The sequence below is a fragment of the Schistocerca americana genome, chromosome 2, assembly GCF_021461395.2.
Source record: "Schistocerca americana isolate TAMUIC-IGC-003095 chromosome 2, iqSchAmer2.1, whole genome shotgun sequence".
NCBI lineage: Eukaryota > Metazoa > Arthropoda > Insecta > Orthoptera > Acrididae > Schistocerca > Schistocerca americana.
In genome coordinates this window covers 563,272,011-563,293,580 of record NC_060120.1, presented here as the reverse complement: position 1 = coordinate 563,293,580, position 21,570 = coordinate 563,272,011, and positions in this window count along the sequence as shown.

Here is a 21,570-nt window from a genome sequence, read left to right as displayed (position 1 = left end):
GCAAATCGTTTAAGACGCAGAATATTGGTCGAGGAAGTCTAGAACCATGAACTTACCGTTCACCTCACCTTAATCCCTCGGATTTCTAACTTTTCGTACATTTCAAGGCATTAGTTTATTACACCGAAGAAGTGCATGCTTTACAGGAATGTGTGCCCCTCTGCGTCATCAAATCCGAGTGCATCCGGGTGTGTCTGCACAAAGCAGTGATCCTTCAATGGAGACTGAAAGATGTGTAATAATTAGTGGTCATCTCACTGAGAAGCTCCTGTAGAGTCAACAGATAAAAGTCCGTAACGGCCCATATTTCATAAAGTACACTCACGTTCAGAAAAAACTGAACACCTTGAACAACTAGAGATCGGACGTTCATATCCACAGGACATGTAAATTAGTGTGTTCTGTAGAAATGATTAGCATTTCAGTCACCTCAGTTCAGCATGTCTCCTGTTGCTTAGTAGGCACAGGGTCTGCCACGGGTGCTGATAACTTGTTCCATGCATGACGGTATCGACGAGTATGGGGCGCGAATGGCGTCCTGTGGTACAGCAATTCATTCTGCGTTAACCTGGTTACAAAGTTCATCTGTGGTCGTTGGCATTGCGTCACAGCGCTGCACCTGTCATTTCACCTTATCCCACACATTTTCGAATGGCGACTAATCTGATGATCCGTCAGGCCAGAGCAAAAGGCTTAGATCCTGTGACACCAAGAAGACACGTATTTATGCAGCAACATATGGTCATGCATTGTCTTGCTGAAGAATGGCGTCTGGGATGTTGTGTAAATAGGGTCACAGGATGCCAATTGCGTTGGTCACACTGGTCACAGTGCCCTGGACTCACACCAACTGGTTGTAACCAATAGCACCCACACCATAAGGCCCCAACTTTTCGCTGTATGTCTTGTGCGAATGCGGTCACTGTGATACCGCTCCCATTGTCGGTGGCGAACCAAAATACGGCGATAATTTTCAAACAAACAAAACCTGGATTCGTCCGAAAATACTACCTGATGTCATTTCTGTCCCTAGTGATGTCGTTACATACACCATTGCCATCGAGCTTGTTTCTGCTCATTCGTCAAAGGTAAAGCGGAGATGTGGACGATGAGCACGTAACCCATGCCATAGCAAACGGTGACGGACTGTCACCCCTGATAGTGTACGACGTGTTATACTGTTCCACTGTTGCGCCAGGGCTCAGGAGGACGCAGATCTATCCTGCAATGCCATTCGGATGAGGTGTCGATCTTCTCGGAGGTTGGTGCATCGCATTCCCTCATGGCAGTAATATGCCCTCTTTCAAACTCATTTGATGGTACGGTTCATGCATACGTCTGCGAGGCATCCTGCACACCTGCTCAAGCCGCACTGATCCATTACCTTCTGTTTATAGCGACAACTTGAGCCGTAGGTACATTTTACCGTTAGATGCTGTTACGCCGTGATCTCGACGTTGACTTCGAACACGCAGGCCGACATGGTTCAAATGGTAATCATTTCTACAGCACAAACTAATGTACATGTTCTGTGAAGGCGAACATCGTATCTCTAGTCTTTCAAGGTGTTCTGTTTTTTTTCCGAACGTGAGTGTATTTGTACCTTGATATACAGAGTGAATCAGCTGCCCCTAACTATGGGTTTTATGCAATCCGCAATCCCTTCAAATACCACGAGCGAGTTTTTCACATTCTCTCCCTCACTACGTGCGAACTAGAAAAAATGAACTACCATTTTGTAATTAAATTTTGTACCTGCATACATTTTCGCCATATGCCGCAATTCAAGAAAAAGGTGCACAAGTTACCTTCAAATGCGTTTTTCTTGAATAACTCGAAAATCATGACCTACAGCGAAAACGTAACCCAGTGCAAAACTTAAGTACATTAAATATCCTACAAAAAGTTCCCGTTCATTTTTTCTATAGGATTAATACTGTACAGTAAGTGAGAGGATATTATAATCTCGCACATGGTTTCTGAAGGCATTGTGGGATGCATAAAACCCATAGGTAGGGGCTACTAAATCACCCTGTATGTTTGCAGGAAGTTTTCTCTAGTTTTCACCGACACTACCACCTGCAGGAATGTATGACATTTAAACGACTTGCATGAAAATATCGCAACAATGTACCATGTGAATTCTCTGCTCCCTCATAGAGTCTCCATATAATTTATCTAACCAAGATGAAATTTCGACGGGGAATTAAAGTTCAGCGACAAGAAACGAAAACTTGAAGATTTGTTGATGATAGTTTAATTCTGTCAGAGATGGGAAAGGATTCTGAAGACAGGTTAGAGGCATGGATAGTGTCTTGAAAACAGATTGCAATATGAGCATCAAAAGAAGCAAAAAAGGGTAATGGAATGTAGTGGAACTAAATGAGAAGTAGTTTGAGGGAATTAGATTAGGAAATAAGACACTGAAAGCAGTAGATGAGTCTTACTACTTGGGCAGTAAACTAACTGACTTTGGCTGAAGTAAAGATAATATAAATACAGACAAGCAACGACAAGGAGAACGTTTCTAAAAAAGAGAAATTTGTTAATATCGAATAATAATTTAAGTTTTATGTAGATGGTTCTAAACGTATTGTCTGGTATGTAGCCTTGTACGGAAGTGAAATGTGAGTGACAAGTAGTTCAGATAAGAAGAGAACAGAAGCTCTTGAAACAGTGTTACAGAATCATTGTGCAGAATAGATGAGCAGCTCGAATAACTTACGATGAGGTACTGAACCGAACTGTGTAGAAAGACACTTATGACAGAAGCTGATCAGAAGAAGGAATCAATTCATAGGACACATGCTGAGGCATGAATAAGTTACCGGTTTGGCAATGAACGGAAGTGTGGAGAGCTAAAAATTGTGGAGAGGGACCCAGGCATGAATGCTGTCAGCTGTTGAACTGGATGTAGATTGCAGTAGTTTTTCGGAAAGGATGAAGATTTTTCAGGGTAGACTAATGTGGAGAGTTGCATTAAACCAATCTTCAGACCGAAGACTGCAACAACAAGAACATCATTGTACAACTGTTTTTCGTCCTTGAAGTGTGCTCTTATGCTGTGAGGAGGTTTCATTAAAATTAATGATCATACTGCCAGAACATGATCTGTTTACTGTAAACCTGCCATGGCGTTTCGCAAGAAAATGTCGTGTACGAGACCAGCCGAACTGTGTATTTACCATCCATTTTCAGCCAGTGGCGGTGGTCGCCACCACAGTAAGAGGGTTGGGTTGGGTTGTTTGAGAGAAGAGACCAAACAGCAAGGTCATCGGTCTCATCGGATCCGGGAAGGACGGGGAAGGAAGTCGGCCGTGCCCTTTCAGAGCAACCATCCTGGCATTTGCCTGGAGAGATTTAGCGAAATCACGGAAAACCTAAATCAGGATGGCCGGACGCGGGATTGAACCGTCGTCCTCCCGAATGGGGGTCCAGTGTGATCACAGTAAGACTCGACCACACACGTCTGCACCCGTTCCCTACAGCCCCATAGCATTCCCAGATGCCATTCACTTTGTGCTTCTGCATAACGGCTGCGCCACTCATCCATACCTACATCTACATGACGACTATGAAAAGTGGTTGACTAAGGTTTCATAGTAACACGTTCAGGCTATTGGCCGACCGTTCCGCACTCGAATAGCACTTGAGAAAAATAAACACATGTTTCCGTAAAAGCACTGATTTCACTCATTTTACTACGATTGTTATTTCTTTGTAGGTGGGTGTAAAAAAGACCTACGATAAAAAAGCGACGCACCACGAAAGAATTATGTCACGGAAATCGGTAGATTTGATGTACATATGCAGACAGATGATTACAATTTCAGAAAAGCTGGATGATTTATTCAAGAGAAAGAGATTCACAAACTGAGAAAGTCTCTAATATGTTGGTCCATCTCTGGCCCTTATGTAAGCAGTTTCTCTGCTTGGCATTGACTGGAATGTGACTAGAGTAGAATTATGTTCAATGATGAGTCCCGCTTCGGACTGAGCCCCGATGATCAGTGAAGACGTCTGTGGAGACGTCCCGGACAGCAGTGGGACACAAACCTGACTGTCCTCCGCCCTACTGTCCAACTATCAGGATTTATCATCCGGGGTGACGTATCATTTCGTAGCAGCCCCCCACCCCCTTTGGTTGTCACCCGTGGCACCCTTACAGCACAGCGGTACGTCGTCGACGACGATATTCTGCGCCACATTTTGTTGGCCTTCATGGCAAGCCAGTCTGGCCTTACATTTCAGCAAGGTGATGCCCGCCCACACACGGCGAGGTTTTTATTGCTTGTGTTCGTGCTTGCCAACACCCCCCGCCCCCTGGGCTCTCCCTAATCGAGAACGTTTGCAGCATTAGGGGCAGTGCCTTCGAATCAGCCCGAGATTTTGACGATCTATCTCACCAACTGGGCAGAATTTGGCACGATATCCCTCAGGACATCCAACAACTCTATCAACCGATGAGAAGCCTATCGGATGGTTTGCATAAAGGCTAGAGGTGGACCAACGCGTTGTTGACTTGCCTAATTTCTGAAGCTCTTTCTCTTGACTAAATCATCCAGGTTTTCTGTAATTGTAATCATTTGTTTATCTGTTCATGTACACCACATCGCATCTGCCGATTTCCGACCCATTCGGATAATTCCTTCATAGAGCGTCATTTTTTTTTTGTCTAGTGTCATGTTTCACGATCGGAGAAGAAGTTTGGTGATTGAAATTTCGTGGAAAGTACTCGCCGCAACGAAAAGCACTTTTGTTTTAAGTATTACCAACTCGATGATCATATCCGTTTATCAAGTTTCCCCATAGCACAAAACGAGCTGCCTTTCTTTGAACTTTTTCTATGCCATCTGTAAATACTATCAATTATACAAAGAGGTCGGACAAGAGTAGTGTAGGTAATATTTTTAGTAGGTTTGTTGCGTCGTCTAAGTGTTCTAGCAATAAAACGCTGTCTTTTGTTCGACTTCTCCACAACATTTTCTGTGTGATGATTTCAGTTTATCAACTGCACGTAACTTTAATCCGTAAGTATTTAGATGATTCGACAACCTTTAAATGCCGGCGATGCATCGTGTAACCGAATTTCACGGATGTTTTCAGTATTTATTTGGAGAACGTCATCTTTGTGCTGTTTAGGATCTATTTCAACTTTTCTCCCTAAATTATTTTGCAATTTATTTTGATGTTTACCAGACGGTAAAGAACAGCAACATCTGCGAATAATCTAAGAACAGTGCACACATTGTTTCCGAAATAGTTTAGATAGATTACGGACGGAAGAGCATCTATAACACTTCCTTGAGGAACGCCAGATTTCACGTTTCACTAAATTACTTGCTACCGAAAATAATGCAACACCTTAAAGGACTGTGTGCTTACTAAGGGCTTGTAGTGTTAATGATTCAATTGCCACGGTCTCTGGAGATCTGATGGTGCTCAGGAGGCGTGCTTGTGCAACCTCTGTTTTGACTCTACAAACTGCAGCTGTGTTGAGTTTAGAGTTGAACAGTGTTTGCAACGTCCATTCTATGCTACCGAACCCCACCGAGGAGTATGTCCTCCTGCTGAACAGCGTCAGCAATTTGAACGGGGTCGCATTGCGGGCGTGCGGGAAGCTGGATGGACTTCACGACGGACTGCTGCACATATTGGCCAAAAAGTATCGGCGATGTGTCCCTGCTTTCAGCTGTGGTCTATGGAAGTCTCCCACGCCTGTAGACCAGGTTCTGGATGTCCGCGTAGTAAAGACGCACGTCAAGATCGACGCATTGTGCGTGCAATAGTGATCGAACGAACATCTTCAAGGCACGAAATCGGGGGATGTGTTGCACATGTTCTGTCACCAGCGACTATTGGGAATCGACAGGATTAAGACCATGTGTGCATCTAGCCATGCTACCACTGACAACACGACGTCTCCAAGCACGGCTACTCTGGTATCGCGAGAGAGTTGAGCGGAGAGAAGAATGGCGGTACGTTGTCCTCAGAGATGAGAGTCAGTTCTGACTGTATGTGAGTGACGGACGTAGGCCTGATGAGCTGCGTATTCTAGGGTGCATCCCAGGCTTCTTGGTGTGTGTGTTTGGTTGGGTGGGGGTATGCCTTACAAGTCGCGGTGACATTTGGTTTTTCTGCAGAGTAAAGTAATCAGTTTATAACACTATCGCTTATTAATGATTGCCAAATTTGGTTTAAAATTACAGTAAATGTTGCCCTCTGGGAGGATTTTTAAAAGTTTCACCGTGCGTTACCTAACAGACAGAGGGAATCGAACATGAAGTTTACACACTTTTCAGAAATATTATGCATTATGAAAAAAGCTGAATTACTGCCGCACTTAAGATCATTTATCTTGCAAAGTTTTAATATTATTTGCACTGAAAATACTCTCTACAACTTCAGGATTGACTTCAAGTAAAAGCTCAACTTCAGATAGCATCAAAACCAAACACCTCTTGGGAAGAAAGTGATTTTCAATGACAACTTTTATACCACTGAACATTAAAACACTGATATTTGTAAGATAGAAACAAATCAAAACACATTGGAGATTTTTATAAATTCATCAGTAAGTGTCTCCCTTGATTTCAATGAAACCATTAATCTGACTATCCACATTTATATATTTTTGCATTCAGAAATTAGGTATAAGCCAATAATACAGATTATTATCAATTTTCACACACAGGATACTCGGTGTTTAGTAATTTTGAGGAGAGGACCCTGTTAGGTACCGTGAAAGGAGTAAATTCATGGTTCGAACACACAGTGCAACAATATTTAAATTATTATTGCAAATTAAATCACACAAACACTATGGTTGATACTGATATACAGTTCTAACCTACTGAATCTGATGAGTGGTGGCGCAATAGTGGTGGCTGGCAGTTGGCTGCTACCCCCTCTCCTTTGGCTGTAATATGCTCTAGTTAGTTCATCTTGGCGATGCGACTATCATTCTTACAGCCATTTCCAATGCGAAAGCACCATTTTACAGCCACAATTACACCCGAGGCCATTCCATCTCAAATTAGATACTGGATGCCTCGTTCGGATCTGCGCTGTCGACTGGTCGGCTGCTGGATACTGCCTCCTGCCTCCTGTGCTCTCTCGCTTGCCGCCCAGATTGAGCGCCAGTTCCACCTTTTACACTCCTGGAAATTGAAATAAGAACACCGTGAATTCATTGTCCCAGGAAGGGGAAACTTTATTGGCACATTCCTGGGGTCAGATACATCACATGATCACACTGACAGAACCACAGGCACATAGACACAGGCAACAGAGCATGCACAATGTCGGCACTAGTACAGTGTATATCCACCTTTCGCAGCAATGCAGGCTGCTATTCTCCCATGGAGACGATCGTAGAGATGCTGGATGTAGTCCTGTGGAACGGCTTGCCATGCCATTTCCACCTGGCGCCTCAGTTGGACCAGCGTTCGTGCTGGACGTGCAGACCGCGTGAGACGACGCTTCATCCAGTCCCAAACATGCTCAATGGATGACAGATCCGGAGATCTTGCTGGCCAGGGTAGTTGACTTACACCTTCTAGAGCACGTTGGGTGGCACGGGATACATGCGGACGTGCATTGTCCTGTTGGAACAGCAAGTTCCCTTGCCGGTCTAGGAATGGTAGAACGATGGGTTCGATGACGGTTTGGATGTACCGTGCACTATTCAGTGTCCCCTCGACGATAACCAGTGGTGTACGGCCAGTGTAGGAGATCGCTCCCCACACCATGATGCCGGGTGTTGGTCCTGTGTGCCTCGGTCGTATGCAGTCCTGATTGTGGCGCTCACCTGCACGGCGCCAAACACGCATACGACCATCATTGGCACCAAGGCAGAAGCGACTCTCATCGCTGAAGACGACACGTCTCCATTCGTCCCTCCATTCACGCCTGTCGCGACACCACTGGAGGCGGGCTGCACGATGTTGGGGCGTGAGCGGAAGACGGCCTAACGGTGTGCGGGACCGCAGCCCAGCTTCATGGAGACGGTTGCGAATGGTCCTCGCCGATACCCCAGGAGCAACAGTGTCCCTAATTTGCTGGGTAGTGGCGGTGCGGTCCCCTACGGCACTGCGTAGGATCCTACGGTCTTGGCGTGCATCCGTGCGTCGCTGCGGTCCGGTCCCAGGTCGACGGGCACGTGCACCTTCCGCCGACCACTGGCGACAACATCGATGTACTGTGGAAACCTCATGCCCCACGTGTTGAGCAATTCGGCGGTACGTCCACCCGGCCTCCCGCATGCCCACTATACGCCCTCGCTCAAAGTCCGTCAACTGCACATACGGTTCACGTCCACGCTGTCGCGGCATGCTACCAGTGTTAAAGACTGCGATGGAGCTCCGTATGCCACGGCAAACTGGCTGACACTGACGGCGGCGGTGCACAAATGCTGCGCAGCTAGCGCCATTCGACGGCCAACACCGCGGTTCCTGGTGTGTCCGCTGTGCCGTGCGTGTGATCATTGCTTGTACAGCCCTCTCGCAGTGTCTGGAGCAAGTATGGTGGGTCTGACACACCGGTGTCAATGTGTTCTTTTTTCCATTTCCAGGAGTGTAGTTCGCGCCACTCCACTTCGGTAGTGGAAGGGAATCACTATGTCTTTTATGTTATGCAATACAAAGTTTTTTACATTGCAGTTTTTCATTCATAAACAAACATATTTAATAAAATTCCATTTTTTAAGTACACAGTAATAATTCTACAAACATATTCCTCTAAACTCCACTTCCTTACAGTAATGCAAAGACATTAAGCAGTAAAGAGTAAATACTTTATACTTCACATAATAAATTGTACTGTATAAACTACTGACTATCGATTATCGTGTTACAACTTCCCGCTACATTGCACATGGTTTATCACCGCGCTGCTGTCATTTCTTCGGCAGGGAGGTATGACAGGCTTTTTCAGCAGGACAATGCTACGATCCACCGTGCTCTTCGTGGTACGCAATAATGAGCAGATGAACAGGTCTCTCGCCAATTGAACATGTATGGGAAATGGTAACCTGTCAATAAAATGACTTTGTCCTTGAGGAGGTTGCATTTATTTTCTGGCACTGCACTACGAACTGTGACATTTCTGACAGGAAATCACAAAAGCAGAATTGAGACGATATTCCGTAGGCACGCAATTTTATTAGACACCGCTTGTTCGGAAAGGTGTCTAAAGCCTTCTGAATATCTAGCAGTACGAAGTCGATTTGGGATTACCTGTCGATAGCACTCATTGCTTCGTGTGATTAACGAACCAGTTTCGCTTGGGTAATGCCAGATCAGAACGATATTTCCAGAATCATACGACTGCGAAACCATCTATTTGCAGAATACACGAATGTTTTTCTGTAATCCTTTAGTTTAGGTTCGATTTTCTTAACTAAATTGCAAGAATACTTCCTTGGTGTGTAAATTATCTCCTGTGCACAGCTACAGAAACCTGTTACATATTATTCTTAATTTTTTTGTAATATAGAACTGTGCTTATATTACTAATAATTCTCATTTTAAACCAGTTTTTAACATTGTTAACAGTAAAATAATTAAAAAGATTGTTGAATTTTAATATATTCTTTACTGAAAATCTTTAAAGTATTAAGTTGAAAACATTGTGCCCTACATAATATTCAGGTTTTGACAATGCGATCCGCAAGTACTGAAAGTATGTGAGTCCTGTTCTAGACTGAGTAAATGAATTGACATCGAAGAGATTGTTCTAATTATGATTTCTTTAAGTGCATCACCCTGCAAATAGTTATGATAAAAAAATTCAGACATGTTTCTCGTGAGTGCTGCTCTGCAACGAAGTACATGGTTTTTAGAAGAACACAGACGATGAACTAAATAAGTAGGTATCTTAGGCAGGGTGGCTGTGCATAGAAATTGTGAAGCACGATAAATGTAATTATACTGTTTTCGGATTAGCAGTTGGATGTTAAAGGCAACTTCACACAACACTAGCATATCGGTGGCTCAACTGGCTGTCATTTTATGGTGAGACGCTGTTGTTACTGGCTCTCGCCAGAATGATGCCGCGCATGCAGATGGATGTGACGGATCATCGCGGAGCTATGCATAATTCTCCGGCTATTTTTGGAGTCGCAACATGAATATGTTTTTCGTCTCATTTTTTGTTGTTGCTTTTTTTGTACTCATCTACGACTGTCATCTGGTTTATCCAATTTCTCTTGAGTCAGTAGCAGCTAACCGGTATGGACATTTTCTATGGACAATTCGTTGAATTTCTCGGCCTAGCACCCACATTTTCCTGCTGTACGACCGCCGCATTTTCTCATAGAGAAGGCGGGCAGCCGTTGCAAAACGGCCCCTTGGAGGTTGTACCTCAGCCATGTCAAGCAGGTGAGTTGTCGTAAAAGTCCTTGGTTGGCGAAGAGCCAAACGCTGAGAGTGTTTCTGCACTCTTTGTAGCATCTGTATCTGCTTTTCGGCGACTTGACACCACACGGCTGCAGTCTATTTCAGTACAGATTGGAGCAGCGTCTTGTACAGTGTGGACCAAGCTGCGGCGGTGGGTGGGTAAAACTTGTGGAGCCTTCTTTCCTGACATTTCGTATGTTCTGGCGACCAGTTAGACGGTGGTCTAGCGTGGCACCAAAATATCTCATCGTGTCACCCCGTGGAACAGGGCTATCTGAGACTTTGACAGGTTGCCGTGCTGCGGGAATGACACGGCGGGTATATACCAAGAACTGTGTCTTGGTAGCACTTAATTTAAGGAGCTACTTCATGGCACAGGTATGCAGATTGTCTAACGCGAGTTACAGCAGACGTTGGAGAGTGCTGACATTCGTGCTGCGGCTGAATATCGACGCATCATCAGCGTACTATGCACGCTACACGCGATCGGTCTTAGGTACGTTAGCGGTGTAGGTCGCGTACAAGTTAGGTCCAGGGACCGAGTCCTGTGGCGCACTAGCACAGATGCGTCGAAATTTGGACGGTGCGGCTTCAGCTCGTACCCGAAAAGTCCTGTCCTCGAAACAGGGGCAGATAAGGCGGAGAGATGATTCCGGAAACTTGGAGTAGAGTCGCTGGAGCCGGCGCCCCTTTATGGGCCAGCAAGGAGTACTCGGCAATGCGCCACGTGCCGTGAGTGCTCCCACCAGCACATGGCATACGAGCAGAACAGCGCCACCAGGTAGCGCAAGCAAACAACAACGAAGTATCACAGCTGTAACTACAAGGGCGTGCTGAAAAGTAATGCTCCCAATTTTTCGTGAAAACTCTTAAAGATTTTAAATTAAAACAGACGTTGTTAACATTATACATCTTTATTCTTCATGTCTACATATCTGCAGCCCGCTGCCGCTAGAGGGCTCCGAATTGTAGCATGTAATATAGCGGTGTGTAACGTAACTACGCTACTGGCCATTAAAATTGCTACACCACGAAGATGACGTGCTACAGACGCGAAATTTAACCGACGGGAAGAGGATGCTGTGATATGCAAATGATTAGCTTTCCAGAGCAATCACACAAGGTTAGCGCCGGTGGAGACACCTACAACGTGCTGACATGAGGAATGTTTCCAACCGATTTCTCATACACAAACAAAAGTTGACCGGCGTTGCCTGGTGAAACGTTGTTGTGATGCCACGTATAAGGAGGGGAAATGCGTACCATCACGTTTCTGACTTTGATAAAGGTCGGATAGTAGCCTATCGTGACATTGCTGCTCGCGTTAGCAGAACCTGTACACGCCATCCAAGCTCTGTTGGACTCAATGCCCAGTCATATCAAGAGCGTTATTACGGCTCGCTGTTAGCAGAATATGGAATCGGTGGGATCAGGAGGGTAATACGGAACGCCGTGCTGGATCCCAACGGCCTCGTATCACTAGCAGTCGAGATGGCAGGCATCTTATCCGCATGGCTGTAACGGATCGTGCAGCCTCGTCTCGATCCATGAGTCAACAGATGGAGACGTTTGCAAGACAACAACCATCTGCACGAACAGTTCGACGACGTTTGCAGCAGCATGGACTATCAGCTCGGCGACCGTGGCTGCGGTTACCCTTGACGCTGCATCACAGACAGGAGCGCCTGCGATGGTGTACTCAACGACGAAGCTAGGTGCACGAATGGCAAAACGTCATTTTTCCGGATGAATCCAGGTTCTATTTACAGCATCATGATGGTCGCATCCGTGTTTAGCGACATCGCGGTGAACGCGCATTGGAAGCGTGTATTCGTCATCGCCACACTGGCGTATCACCCGGCGTGATGGTATGAGGTGCCATTGGTTACACGTCTCGGTCACCTCTTGTTCGCATTGACAGCACTTTGAACAGTGGACGTTACATTTCAGATGTGTTACGACCCGTTGCTCTACCCTTCATTCGATCCCTGCGAAACCCTACATTTCAGCAGGATAATCCACGACCGCATGTTGCAGGTCCTGTACGGGACTTTCTGGATACAGAAAAGCTACTGCTGCCCTGGCCAGCACATTCTCCAGATCTCTCACCAATTGAAAACGTCCGGTCAATGGTGGCCGAGCAACTGGCTCGTCACAATATGCCAGTCACTACTCTTGATGAACTGTGGTATCGTGTTGAAGCTACATGGACAGCTGTACCTGTACACGCCATCCAAGCTCTGATTGTCTCAATGCCCAGTCATATCAAGGCCGTTATTACGGCCAGAGGTGGTTGTTCTGGGTACTGATTTCCCAGGATCTATTCACCCGAATCGCGTGAAAACGTAATCACATATGAGTTCTAGTATAATATGTTTGTCCAATGAACACCCGTTTATCATCTGCATTTCTTCTTGGTGTAGCAATTTTAATGGCCAGTAGTGTACATCGCTGAGTGAGAAACAGCGTGCTGTAGTCGAGTTTCGGATTACAAGAGTTTGTCCACACATGGACCACCCTGTCCTTGAGCATGACAGTGCCAGGCAACACACGAACGCTGCGACACCAGCAAGAATCTGATACCTTGGGAACTCTGTCATCGATCATCCTCCATACCGTCGCGTCTCTTCCTCATCTGAGTCTCATCTATTTCTAAAACTTAAAGGACGCCTTCGAAAACTTCACGTAGATATCGGTGAAGTGGTGCAAGCAGAGGTGAGGTTGTGGCTCTGACGACGAAGCCATAAAATCTACAGTGATGGCATCAACAAACAGGTCTCCCGCTGGGAAAAATGTGGTCATCGCCAAGTTGATTGTGTTGATAAATATACAGACGGAAAAGAAAAATGCAGAATATTAGTAACGTTTGTTTCATTAAAAAATCTTTTAGTTTTTTCACATTAAAAAAATAAAGACATTAATTTTCAGCATGCCCTCATAATATTCAAAATCTTATGCCGTTTTAGTCAGAGAAACTCGTGTTCTTATGCAGAATAAAAGCAGTGATCCAGGAAGTGTAGAATTTGTTTCTTTCACTCCAGTTTATGCTCAAATGTTCAAATGTGTGTGAATTCCTAAGGGACCAAACTGCTGCGGTCATCGGTCCCTAGACTTACACACTACTTACACTAACTTATGCTGAGAACAACACACCCACACCCACGCCCGAGGGAGGACTCGAACCTGCGGCGGGAGGGGACGCGCAGTCCGTGACATGGCGCCTCCAACCACGCGGCGACTCCGCGTGGCTCTTTATGATCACAAAAGCTGCCGCCACAGTATCGATTTCGCCCTGTGGTGGTCATATTCATGTGTACTTAAAATAGTCCTTAATATAATACAGCCGGAGTGAAATCACCGAGATATATATATATATAAAATGCGTAGGTGATTTTGTTTGTATTTCTTAACAGTGCCACTAGGGCTATATTATACTGTTTTAAAAAGGTCTCAAGAGGATCACCGCAGACATAAGTCGATAGTCTGACAACAATTTCTGTGAAAGAAACATATTCGTTCCGTACTTTTTGAAACATCCAGCACGAAGCTGTCATGTGGATTAGCGGACTCCCATTATAAGCCCTGAGTTCGCATAATAATTTACAGTCACAGGCAATCAATAGCGGTACCTCTACGTCAGTAGCCAGTGATGCCAACCTACTGACAACACAAGCACTTTAGGGAAGACATTGTAGCATTCCACTGTCAGTAAAAGGTCAGATCACCATTAACAAATCTGATTTACAGATTATAGAAGTGGACATGCTCTCATTAAATTTCTTTCGTGCCTGGTACTTAGCTTGTTTCATATGACAGCTTCACTGTCTTCGGAGTACGATTGTTGTCTCTAGATTTTCCTGTACGAAGAAATCTGAAACTTTCCATGACTGTAAAAGTCCCGGCCGGCCGCTGTGACAGAGCGGTTCTAGGCTCTTCAGTCCGGAACCGCGCTCCTGCTACGGTCGCGGGTTCGAATCCTGCCTCGGGCATGGATGTGTGTGATGTCCTTAGGTTAGTTAGGTTTAAGTAGTTCTAAGTCTATGGGACTGATGACCTCAGATGTTAAAACCCATAATGCTTAACACCATTTGAACCACTTGTTAAAGTTCGGTGAATCACTAACTACGGAATAATAAATGTTCACACATTTTTCTTACGTGTCCTTGCAAACTTCACCAAACTGGCTGAGAAAATAACTAGTATCAGCTCCCTTGAGCAGCTACAAACTCCAGTTGAATATAAAGCATGTCTACCCTTTAGCAACGACTTCACACGAGTGCCTCTTTCCACCACGCGAGAGATAACAGCGATTACGTTAAAAGGCAAGGAATCTAAAGTAACGTATGTACATTCTTTAAGTGAAGATTAACTAAATGTATTGGAAATGTTATAAATAACATTATACAATTTACAGTTTCTATTCACATCGAGAGTAAACAGTCATGCACAAAATATGCCATTTATGTACAACTGATGTAGAAATGAAATTTTCGATATCCACTGTTACCAGAGCGTTCATTATGTGCAGCAGACTTTATGATATGACAGTATACATGTCGCGCATCAACTAGCATTCCGATGGAGTCGGTCCCATCACACCATGATGCAGCGTAATGTCTCGGCCAGTCGTCCGCCGCAGCAAAAGAAAACTGCGCAGAGATAGCTGTCAAGGTCATTGCGGCAGTTATTTTTAGCAGCGGCGCTAAACAAGTGCCTTTTTGCGGAGTCTCCGGCTCGGGCCCTCGAGACGGCGAGTGTGGCTCTGCTGGTGTAGGAGCTGCAGAGGCGGCCAGCTGAGGGCGGCGTCTCTCCCACGGCCGGTCTCTCATGATGAGCGTTGGCGTGACGTCACGCCGGCGCGGGCTGCGCTAATGCGAGCAATGAGCGACGACGCCTCGGCCGCGCGCAGCCGGCAGCGGGGTGGGCAGGCTGTGCACGGACCGAGTACACCGGGTGTCTCTTTTGTAATCTGAACGCGATGCCAATGAAACTCACTTGTACCACTTCGTGTGGTGCTGTTACCGGTCTTTGCGCTCTATTATCCTGAACCATTTACACCGCTGCCCATTAAAATTGCATTACAGGAAATCATAATAAGTAACGAAAGTTTAGTTACTGTAAGTACACAGTACATTAGGAAGGATAGATGTTGTCGTTTGTAGTTGATTTTGGACTACTCAGGGTGTGAAATTCAGTACACAGAGCTGTCGTCTGTGGCTATAGGACCGATGGGCATCGAGTCGAACCGGACTTGGATGACAGATGCGGGTAGTTCATTCCACTCTGCTTAACTCTATGAAACAGTTTATCATATTGGTTAGCAAGTGGTGGCGCGACATTCGCTCGCCAACCCACGTTTTCAATGTGTGAGAATGTTTTCAGTTGATGAGAGATATGGAGAACATTATGGCCAAGTCAAGAGCTGAACACCCTCTTTATCTACACCTAGATCTACATCCATACTCCGCAAGCCAGCTGATGGTGTGTGACGGAGGGTACCTTGAGTACGTCTATCGCTTCTCCCTTCTATTCCAGTCTCGTATTGTTCGTGGAAAGAAAGATTGTCGGTATGCCTCTGTGTGGGCTCTAATTTCTCTTATTTTATCCTCATGGTGTCTTCGCGAGATGTACGTAGAAGGGAGCAATATACTGCTTGACTCCTCGCTGAAGTTATGTTCTCGAAACTTCAACGAAGGCCCGTACCGACCTACTGAGCGACTCTCTTGCAGAGTCTTCCACTGGATTTATCTATCATCTCCGTAACGCTTTCGCGATTACTAAATGATTCTGTAATGAAGCGCGCTGCTCTCCGTTGGATCTTCTCTATCTCTTCTATCAACACTATCTGGTACGGATCCCAGTGAGCATTATTCAAGCAGTGGGCGAACAAGTGTACTGTAACCTACTTCCTTTGTTTTCGGATTGCATTTCCTTAGGATTCTTCCAATGAATCTCAGTCTGGCATCTGCTTTACTGACGATTAATTTTATATGGTCATTCCATTTTAAATCACTCCTAATGCCTACTCCCAGATAATTTATGGAATTAACTACTTCCAGTTGCTGACCTTCTATATTGTAGCTAAATGATAAGGGATCTTTCTTTCTACGTATTCGCAGCACATTACTCTTGTCTACATTGAGATTCAATTGCCATTCCCTGCATCATACGTCAACCTTATCTTACTGAATATAAGGGCGAAGAAAAGGTTTAAGGGAACCAAAGTGCTCTTAATCATATTTCAAGGAGGTACCGACGTCAGACGCCATTGGGCATTGAAATAATACAATGGAGAAAATTGAATATTTGTGCCAGACTGGGACCCGAACCCAGATTTCCCGTATTACTCGTGCAGTTGCCTTACCCCCTTCAGCTAACCGAAAACGCTTTCTGTCCATCCAAAATCCTCAACTTGTCGCACACTGCCCATTTACCTCATTTGCTCGCAGCGTGTCCTGTATTCCTGCAAGAGGTTCGGACCTTATAGTGCATCTGCATTGAAGATATCATAGCAGTGAATCTTACAGATGGTGTCTGTTCTAACAGGCATGTCCTACAGAATAGACCTCACACGTATATAGTGTTGTTATTCTTTTCTTGGCTACAGAAGGACAAACACTGGTAGATATCCATCGGAAAATGAAGAATTTGTAGGAGGAAGCATCCCTGTCAAAAACCACCATTGTGAAATGGTGCGAAAAGTTTCGTGCTGGTCGCAATACAACACAGGGTGGTGGTCGATCTGGAAGGCCGGCCTCATCCCATTACGGACACTCGAGCGCTGGCTCTATAGTCCTGGTCTTTCCCCATGAGATTATCACTCCTCCCATCCTTTAAAAAAGACCTTGAATGGTCGACGATTTCTGCTGGACGAGGATGTGCCGCAATCAGTTACGGACTTCTTCACTTCTTCAAGCACCAGGACTCGGAAATACCAAACGGATATCCTCAACTTGGCGCTTGGGTGGGACGACTGCATCAGTTCTCACGGTGAGTTTGCCTGACTGGCATTACGATTAATGACTGGCAGCATTCAAAAGGAAACTTTTATACAACATCATGGAAAGCTTGAGGATACGTCACAACCACCAATATCAACAAGTTACAGACGTACCGGCCACTGTCCAAACTACCGCTTACGCGAATGGCAGGTGATCGTACTGTGTGCCCAATGTCACCCCATACCATCCGTGCTACGAAATTACACCAACTGTGATTTTGAAAGCAGGACAGGGACTCGTCTGAAAACACGACAGAGTAGCGCTTCTGTGCCCACCGTTGTCCTAGGGCCCACCAATGTCGCCGCGTTTCTCTTTCTGCTGTCCAGTCAAGAGAAGAGGCAACATTGGTCACCGTTCCGGCAGCTCGTGGTGTTCAAATGGCTCTGAGCACTATGGGACTCAACTGCTGTGGTCATAAGTCCCCTAGAACTTAGAACTACTTAAACCTAACTAACCTAAGGACATCACACACATCCATGCACGAGGCAGGATTCGAACCTGCGACCGTAGCGGTCGTGCGGTTCCAGACTGTAGCGCCTTTAACCGCTCGGCCACTTCGGCCGGCTCGTGGTGTTCCAGACGTCCGTGTGTATAGATGCTTATATTTCTGCAAAGAAGCCCTCTTCCTGACCAAGGTTCCTTGCACGGCCGACTGAACAATACGTCTACCATTACTGACACTAAACTGACGAGGTTGTTGAGATCTGCACAGCGCTGGGGCCGAGTTCTACATAAGCGACAGAAGCGACCGACACCGTGTGACAGCTTCAGATGACAAGACACAACTGCAGGTATAGTTACGAAACTGTTGTACGTGAGCGACGGTAACATAGCAAGTTATTACGACAAAACATTCGTTGCAGTAAGGCACGCAGTCATGCAGCACAGTGGCTTCAGGATGGCTACGTTTCTCCTTCGCTGTGACTCACAGCGCAGCTGACACTAGCGGCCGTGTGAAAGGTCTCAAGTAACATTCAGTCGGTACGCAAATTCATACCCTCTACGAATCTAAATAAACCATGGTATTAGCTTCCGATTTTGTTGAAACTTGGTACACAGTCTTTTGTTATTAAGGAAAAGATCATATTAAAATTTCAGATTTTTATCTATTATAGTTACAGAGATTGAGAAAATTACTTAAAGGTCCTAAAACCGACACTTATAATTCGAAACTCAGTTAGGCACAATAACCTAATATCTTGTATTATCATCTGAAGTCATAACAAAGCTCACAGTATATAAAATCACTTAACTGGAATTTTCTGTTAAAAACGTTAATTACTCTACGTTACGTAATATAAAAAGCATTCAAAATTATTACTTGCTTCTTATTTCGTTGTGTGAATACATGGGAATGAATGAGAGAGTGTATGCGGGACATACGTTAAAACTTAATGTCATTTTATGTAAAACCTGATAAAATGGAACCATGGAAAATACGTGTTGCAACCACAATGCTGATGACGTATGTCGATGTGTGCTTGCTCTTGTAAGAGAGCAGCCACAATAAAAGTCTGAAGCGAAATAATTTTCTATATTCATTTAAAGAATATTGTGCATTTCGTTCTATTTTATTGAACAATATATTAGAAATTGAAACTGTAATGACGTAAATGACTATCTGATTAATGGTTGGCGAAGGCATGTTTTGTCGCGAGAATGATCCGGAAGGATCATTCTGATTGGTCATTCAGATCAATAGCCAATCAGAATTAAGCGGTTCCCGCGTGCAGATAGGAGAGGAGCATAGAGAGAGTGGCTCGCTAACCTGCTTTCGAGTAACACCGTGCTAGATGTCTCTTCGAAAATAGTATGTAAAATGAAGAGCTAGTGAGCTCATTTCAGATAGAACGTGTCGTGACTAAAGCGGTTTTAAGCTACGAACATTTTGAGGGAAGTGTGATGTTCGGAACTAATTAGTTGAAGTTTTATAAGCGTGTGATCTTTTGGTCGTAGACACAATTCCGCGTGGCATATTCCGTGTTTTAGATGGAACACTTTGGTGAGCAGTTCTGACATCGTTTTTACGCTGTTCAATCGTCCAGTGTTTACGCTCCTTACACCAAGCGAGGGGTCGTGTGGCATCTACCGGCCTGATGTGTGGCTGTTGGGAAGCCGCACGACCATGAAATCCAAGTTTTCTCACCTCCCGCCTAACTTACATAGTACTTCCAGTGGATCCTGATGCAGATTGGAATTCCTGTGTGATGGTCTGAATAGCTGTCTGCCTATTATACATTACTATCCTCTTCAAATGTCGGCGGTCTCTGTCAGTCAACGGATGAGATCGGCCTGTACGCTTTTGTGCTGTACGTGTCCCTTCACCTTTCCACTTCGATATCACATTGGAAACAGTGAACCTAGGGATGTTTAGGAGTGTAAAAATCTCCCGTACAGATGTATGACACAAGTGACACCCAATCACCTGACCACGTTCGAAGTCCATGAGTTCCGCGGAGAGCTCCATTCTGCTCTCTCACGATGTCTAATTACTACTGATGTCGCTGATATGGGATACCTGGAAGTGGTGGCAGCACAGTGCACCTAATACGAAAAACGTATGTTTTTGGTTATGTCCGGATACTTTTAATCACGTAGTTTAACTGAGAACAATTTCTGTTACAATCTCAACATACACACTGCTTACACCAGTGGTTCTTAGTCTGGTTTTTATGACCCCCTAGGGGTTTATTCCACTTTTGGAGGTGTCAGCGGAATGAAGTGGAGTGGCAGCGGAGCAACGTGGGTAGACGTTCCAGTTTCGGTTTGTTGATCATTCTTTTAGCTACTGCCGGCCGGAGTGGCCGAGCGGCTCTAGGCGCTACAGTCTGGAACCGCGCGACCGCTACGGTCGCAGGTTCGAATCCTGCCTCGGGCATGGCTGTGTGTGATGTCCTTAGGTTAGTTAGGTTTAAGTAGTTCTAAGTTCTAGGGGACTGATAACCTTAGAAGTTAAGTCCCATAGTGCTCAGAGCCATTTTTTTTAGCTACTAGAAGACCAAAATGTAGTTCGCTACAATTTCCTAATCACTGATACAATACAGCTGAGTAGAATACAATTTGTTAAAGTGATATTACTATTATCAGTTATGCTAAAGGTGTGACCAGAATAACTTCTGCTCTACCTGTGTGTTTTTTATGGTACATTGTGCCCGTATTCAGAACACAGAAACAATATATTCCATTTGGTCAGTATTGTAATCACTGCTTTTCCGAATTATATCTTCTCATAACAGCTGAGGAAAGGAAGTGTCGCCAATATTCGAATGAATACTTGAAATATTGACCCAACTCCTCCCCCCCCCCCCCCACCACCCTACAAGTGACCACTATAGAGCGTTATTTGAGAGACGACATGGAAGCTGTGATGTCTTCCAGACTAACAATTTGTCCGCGCCTACTCGTCATGACCGACTTTGCCCAAATTTATGGTATGTGCATGTCTTGGCCAGAAATGAAAGTGACGGAAAGGGAGCTCCAGGTCGGCATGACTTCAGAAAAAACTAATAGCGTTTATGGCATGGGTCAGGCGAGGCATGAGCCCATTACGTTAGCGTAGTTTCGAGGCAGAAGTTGACCAGGAGAAAGGGTACAGGGCGGCAATACGAAGGTCGTGGGCTCGAGTCACTTTGCAGAAACATTATTCTTGTTTTCAATTTTTACGCTATTTACACTACAAATAGACCGTAAAAATGCTCAGTATATTGTATTTATTAATATTTTCGTATAAGGCAAGAAACGGGAAGGCAAAGAAAACTTTGAGGTTGGAAATAAATGTTTAAGAATGGTTATCGTCAGGTTCAAAAAGCCTCAAAGTTGCTCTTATCGAGAAAGAAAAGTAAAACGTATCCCGAGCAAATTCCATCAACATACATTACATTGTACCTCGTCAATAATCCTAGCCAATATTTGGCGAAATTATGCATAACGCGTGTGTTGCTGCCATACTGTGCGATGAAAGAGAACCTTAGAAGAATGTCAATCGAGTTTGTTTTTCTATGGAAGTCATAAAACAACTATGCATGTGTAAAAACTCGATGTTTTTTATAACGTATGCAAGCCGTCGAGAAAATTAATATTTCCTCTTTTTTATGATGAATATCACCCCAGCACGTATAAACCTATCAACAACAAAATTCTAAAAGTTTCTAGTTTTATAAACAAGGTTCCCA